Below are 6,414 nucleotides of genomic sequence, written 5' to 3' on the forward strand. Positions count from 1 at the left end.
AATGATCTCCGGGATCTCCTCTACCTTTTCTCCTTTGGAATCATCGGCTAAAACGTTTTGGAAAGCGTTGGATTCGAGTTCGTCTCGGATTCGTTCTTCCCGAGCTTTCCTTCCTCGTCGCCGGTCGCCGTGGGCCTTCGCCGCCGCCTCCGAGTCCCTTTAAAAGTCTCCCCGTGGTCTCCTCTACCCGCCGCCACCCTCGCCTTCGCCTCTCGTCGCCGGAGTCGCCCTAGCGCCGTGTGCCCTAGCTTCGCCGTCGCCGCCGCCGCTCCAGCCGTGCTCCGCCGTCGTTCCAGCCGTCGCCGTTGTTCGGGAAGGCCGTCATCGTGGTCGCCGTCGCGTCGCCGTCCTCGTCCGCCCCTTCGCCGCCGCCGGAGATCACCGGAGCAGCGTCGCCGTCGACAACCCGAAGGTTCCCGCCGCTTCCTCCTCGTCGCCGGCGACGTCCGTTGCCTCTCCGCCGTCGCTTTGGTCGCCGGTGAGTTCGCCGTGCCGTCCGCTACCCGTTGGTGCTCTTCGTTAGCGTCCTCGCGCCGCCGTTCGCTGGTGAGCGTGCGCCGCCCGAGCCGTCTCAGCCGCCGAGCCGTCGCCGCCGCCGGGGTGACGTCATCGCTGACGCCATCGGGGTCGTCCGCCGTGAGCCGCCGTGGACCCGATCGATCTCGGCCGTCCGTTTGGATTGGATCGAATCTCGGCCGTCCGTTCGCGTGAACCGCCGCCCGTGCGCCCGGTCCACCGAAACCCTAGCCGCTGACGCAATAAACCTTCTTTTCCTTTTCAAAAATAATTCATTATTGCGTCATAATTCAATTTTAACCGATTTAAGTGTTTTAATCCAATTTAATCTTTAAAAATTCATAACTAATTCATCTTAGCTCCGATTTAGTTGGTTCAAGTCTCTAAATTTTTCTAAAATTAAGATCTACACATTAAAAATATCCACATGTACTGTTCATGCTTGTTTATGTGCTGTTTTGGTGATTTTGTTCTTTTCTGCTTAGATTCCGTCGTTTCCGGAGAGTCCGTTTTCGCCGGAGAAGAGTTTGAAGAGTTCCAAGGCCAGCAAGGCAAGTCACACAGATATCAAACAACCCTTTGAGCATGTTGATCCTATTTAAAGCTATTGTTTCTATTCAAATATTGCATTTATTTTCGAATGTCATTGGGTGGAATTAACCTATTGTTTGTTATAGCCCTTTTGTTCTTGATTACTTTATTCCTTGATACCTTGGGTTATTATAACTTGACCAGTTGGGCTTTATTTATTGGTTCAACTAGATATTAGATATAATTGCATAGCCCTGCTTAGAAACATTAGCTCACTTTTGGGTTAACTAAAGATTCATTATTATTTCATGATGGCTTAATGTTAGTTCACGATGGTCAATCGTGATTAGTTAATTAATTAATGTGCCAACTAAAACCTGATAATGGTGGGTTGTGAGCACATGGTTTTGATGGTCGTGCTCATGACAATTAAGGACCGGTTCACGAGTTTCGGTTGTGAAACATTAACCGTGCCAACCACAAGCCAGCATGGGCAACGGCTTTATCTTTTGTGTAGCATGGTTCATTGCGGAGCACCAGACTGAGAAGTGGCGGAGATAAGCCCACGGGGGTCGCTGGGGAGTCCATGCCTTGTTTATAAGGGGGTGATTATGATCCAGGAAGGTGCGCTGCAGTGGATTGTGTTGTATAAGGGGTATTGTCACAACTCCTTTCCGAGATACCGTGGTGGTATTGAGGCACATGGTGACATGATGTGGGGTTGTGTCTTGTGGGTACAGTGGTACACCTCTGATCAGAGTAAAACTATTCGAATAGCCGTGCCCGCGGTTATGGGCGGGTCTAACAATGTCTTTCGTGATTAGTCTCACCCTTCTCACCGTAGTAAATGATGCTATAATTGGTAATAATTTGATTAGCTCCTGGTTTGGAATGGTATATTCCTGGTTTGGAGATAGAACTGTGCAGCCGGGGTGGTTGTTCAGAATGGTTGGGCCTATATAACAGGGTATGTTGTATAGCGTTGGATTAATATTGTTTAATTATTACTTAACTGTTTTAAATTCTCAAATGTTTGCTAAATGCTGCTTTTGCAAATGGAACCCTATTATGCCATCCTTTGTTATCCTATGCACTTGCATATTTGCTGCGTGGCTTGCTGAGTATGTCATATACTCACCTTGCAATCATTCATCAGAGGAAGAGTTCTTCAATGAGGCTGATGGTTTGGAGGTTTAGGCGTAGCCTTGGTCAAGCTGCCTGTGGAGTGGAGTCGTCCGCGCCGTTTATCTTTTTCCGCTGCTTAGATCTTTATTGATTGAGAGGAACTATCTACCTCTGTAATGACATTTTATTCGCTTATTAATTAGAGTAATAATTGTACTCTATTATCAATTTGTTATTGTGTGCCTCGGCTGTTTCCTGGACGAGGGTTCACACACATGTAAGCGTTTGGAATTTTGGATGGAAATTCCGGGCGTGACAATGTATGTCAGCGGGTCAAGGCGGAACACCAGAAGCCAGCCGGTCTGTTACAACCATTGAAGATTCCAGAGTGGAAGTGGGAAGAAATAGGAATGGATTTTATAACCGGTCTACCCAGAACGTCGGCAGGACATGATTCTATTTGGATAGTGGTTGATAGGTTGACAAAAGTCGCTCATTTCATACCGGTCAAAACAACCTACACGGGGAATAAGCTTGCAGAGTTATACATGGCCAGAGTGGTATGTTTGCATGGTGTTCCTAAGAAGATAGTGTCAGATAGAGGTAGCCAGTTTACTTCGAAGTTTTGGCAGAAATTACAATTAGAGATGGGTACCCGTTTGAATTTCAGTACCGCTTATCATCCTCAAACAGATGGACAGACGGAAAGAGTAAACCAAGTTTTAGAAGATATGTTGAGAGCCTGTGTTCTAGATTTTGGTGGAAGTTGGGATAAGAATTTGCCGTACGCGGAATTCTCATATAACAACAGTTATCAAGCTAGTTTGCAAATGGCTCCGTATGAAGCATTATATGGTCGAAAGTGCCGTACGCCGCTCCTTTGGGATCAAACCGGTGAACGTCAAGTTTTTGGGACAGACATATTACGACAGGCAGAAGAAAAAGTGAAGATTATCCAAGAAAGGTTGCGCGTTGCTCAGTCACGTCAGAAGAGCTATGCCGACAATCGTCGCAGAGATTTGGCTTTCGAAGAAGGAGATTATGTATACCTTCGGGTTACGCCGTTACGAGGTGTTCATCGTTTCCAGACCAAAGGGAAATTGGCACCGCGTTTCGTGGGACCTTTTAAGATTGTGAGTCGAAGAGGTGAAGTAGCTTATCAGTTAGAGTTGCCTCCGTCAATGGCGGTAATACATGACGTGTTCCATGTGTCACAGTTGAAGAAATGTTTACGTGTACCTACGGAGGAAGCAGATCCTGATCGTATAGAGCTTCAAGAAGATTTAACTTATGCTGAGAAGCCAGTCAGAATCTTGAAAGTAAGCGAGAGGAATACCAGGAATCGCGTTACACGGTTCTGTAAGGTTCAGTGGAGTAATCATTCAGAAGAAGAAGCCACTTGGGAGCGAGAAGATGAATTGAAGTCAGCTCATCCTCATCTGTTCGTCAGTTCTTCTGAATCTCGAGGACGAGATTCCGTTTAAGGGGGGTAGGTTTGTCACGCCCTAAAAATCGACTAAATTAAAAATGCATATTTTAAATCATTTTTTAGAAATTATTTTAAAAGCCTACAAGCTAAACCCTAATTTTCTAGGAAAATTTTCAACATAAAAATGAGCTAGATAAAATTTTATTAAATACTATACTTGCTCCTCTATTTTCTAGATTTTTCTGGGAATTATTTGAGCAAGGGAAGTATTTTTAACAAATGAAACAACATTTCACAAATTGTTTTATTTGAAAAAGTTCAAAAAAACCCCTTCCTAAGCCGTTGGGCCGAATTCGGCCCAACATCCTTTCCCTCTCGCGCGGCCCAAGCCGGCCCAGCCGAGCCGCCCGCCCCTCCTCCTCCAGCCACTGACATGTGGGGCCCACATGTCAGGAGCTTCTCCTACCTCCAACCGCCGGCCAAGCCGAGTCCGAGCCGCCCCCTTTCTCCTCTCAAATCCGCTCCAATCCGACCCCGATTCCTCCGGGTTTTTGAGGGGTTTTGATCCTCTCGTTCTCCTCTATCTTTCCCCTCAAGAAACGGAGCAATCCGTTGAGTTTTCTCTCCGAATCGAGTTCGTTTCGAGTTTATCCCTAAAAACCGAGTTTGGTTTTTTCCCGAGTCGATTCCTCTCGTTTGGAGTTCGATCTCTTCAATCCAAGGCTTTATATAGGTTCGCCTCGTCGCCCTCTTTCGTTTGCCCCCTCTCCCGTCCTCTCTCGTGCACCGTAGCGCCGCCGCCGCACGCGTTTAGCCGCCGCCGCCGGCCATCCTACGGCCGCGTCGCGCCGCCGCGTCCGCCGTCGCCGTTAGGTGCGCACGGAGGTGAGGAAGCTCGGCCGCATCTCCTTCGTCGCCGCCGGTCGCCGTAGCTCGCTGCCGACGGTTGACCCGAGCCGCCGCCGTCGCCTCCTCGTCGCCGGCCGTCGTCGTTCGTCGTTTGTAGTTGTGGTGAGTACCGTTGGGTTCGCCTCGTCGTCCTCTACACGTAGGTGTCCACCAATCACCCGGCCGACCGCCCTAGCTCCGGCGAGGTCGCCAACCCGAGTCGGCCGGTCATGGATGACGTCATGCTGACGTCATCATATCCTCTTTTTCCTTTTTTCTAATAGATTAAAACTTCGGAAAATCATAACTAAATAACCGTAGATCCGTTTCAGGTGGTTCAAGTTGCTAAATTTTTCTAAAATCAATATCTACATGTTAAAAATATCCACATGTACTGTTTATGCTTGTTTTTGTACTGTTTTGTTGATTTTTGTTTAATTGCTTTAGTTTCCGACGTTCCGGAGGAGAGCGTTTTCGTTGAGGAAGGTTCCGAAGCGTTTGCGGAAGCCCAAGGCAAGTCACACAGATCCCAAACAACCCTTTGAGCATGTTGAACCTGTTTAAAGCTATTATTTTATTTCAACTATGCATTGTTTTCGAATGTCATCGGGTGGTGAACCTTTCCCAATTAAATAATAGCCAAAGATGACTTTATTTTCCAATGGGTTATAATTTGATTAGCTTGAACCTTATATATTGGATTGGTTCAGCTAAATGCTATATGTAAGTTTGCTTAGCCATGCTTAGAAACATTAGCTAAATAAAGGGGTTAAATATAAATTATATTATATAATTATTACTTTAATTAAGGTTATATTCATTGGTAGCTCACGATGGTTGATCGTGCGATGTTAATTAATTGATAACTAAAACCTGGTTAAGGTGGGTTGTGAGCATATGGTTTTGATGGTTGTGCTCATGACAATTAAGGACCGGTTCGCGAGCTACTGTTGTGAAACATTTATCGTGCCAACCATAAGCCAGCGTGGGCAACGGCTTTATCTTTTGTATAGCGTGATTCATTATAGTGCTCCAGACTGAGAAGTGGCGAGAAGTCCATGGGGGTCACTGGGGAGTCATGCCTTGTTTATAAGGGGGTGATTATGATCCAGGAAAGGTGCGCTGTAATGGGTTATGTTGTGCAAGGGGTATTGTCACAACTCCTTTCCGAGGTACCGTGGTGGTATTGAGGCACATGGTGACATGATGTGGGGTTGTGTCTTGTGGGTACAGTGGTACACCTCTGATCAGAGTTTAATCTATTCGAATAGCCGTACCCGCGGTTATGGGTGAGTTGAGCAATGTTTTTCGTGATTAGTCTCACACTACTCATTAATGGTAATAATGTGATAATTAATTTGATTCCTGGTTTGGAATGGATAATTCCTGGTTTGGAGGTTTGATTTGTTCAACTGGGGTTGGTTGTTCAAATGTGGTTGGGCCTATGCAACATGGGTGTGTTGTATGGTGTTTGTTTAATATTGATTAATTATTCAACTGTTTTTATTATTCTCTCAAAATATTTATTAAATGCTGTTTTTGCAAATGAGCTATATTATGCCATCCTTTGTGATTCGGTGCACTTGCATATTTGCTGTGTGACTTGTTGAGTATGTTATATGCTCATTCTTGCAATATTCATTCATCAGAAGAGGAGTATCTTAGTGAAGGTGATGATCTGGAGGATTAGGCTTGTTCTTGGTTAAGATGCCTGTGGAGTGGAGTCGCCATAGCTGTTCCGTAGTTTGTTATAGTTTTGTTTTTCCGCTGCGTAGAATGTTATTCTTTGAGAGGAACTATCTACCTCTGTAATAATTTTTATTTGCGAATATTAAATAGTTATTTATTTGTACTCTATTATCAATTTTGTTATTGTGTGCCTCGGTTGATTCCTGGACGAGGGTTTAACACACATGTAAGTGTTC

This window comes from Oryza sativa, chromosome 8 (genome assembly GCF_034140825.1).
Source record: "Oryza sativa Japonica Group chromosome 8, ASM3414082v1".
NCBI lineage: Eukaryota > Viridiplantae > Streptophyta > Magnoliopsida > Poales > Poaceae > Oryza > Oryza sativa.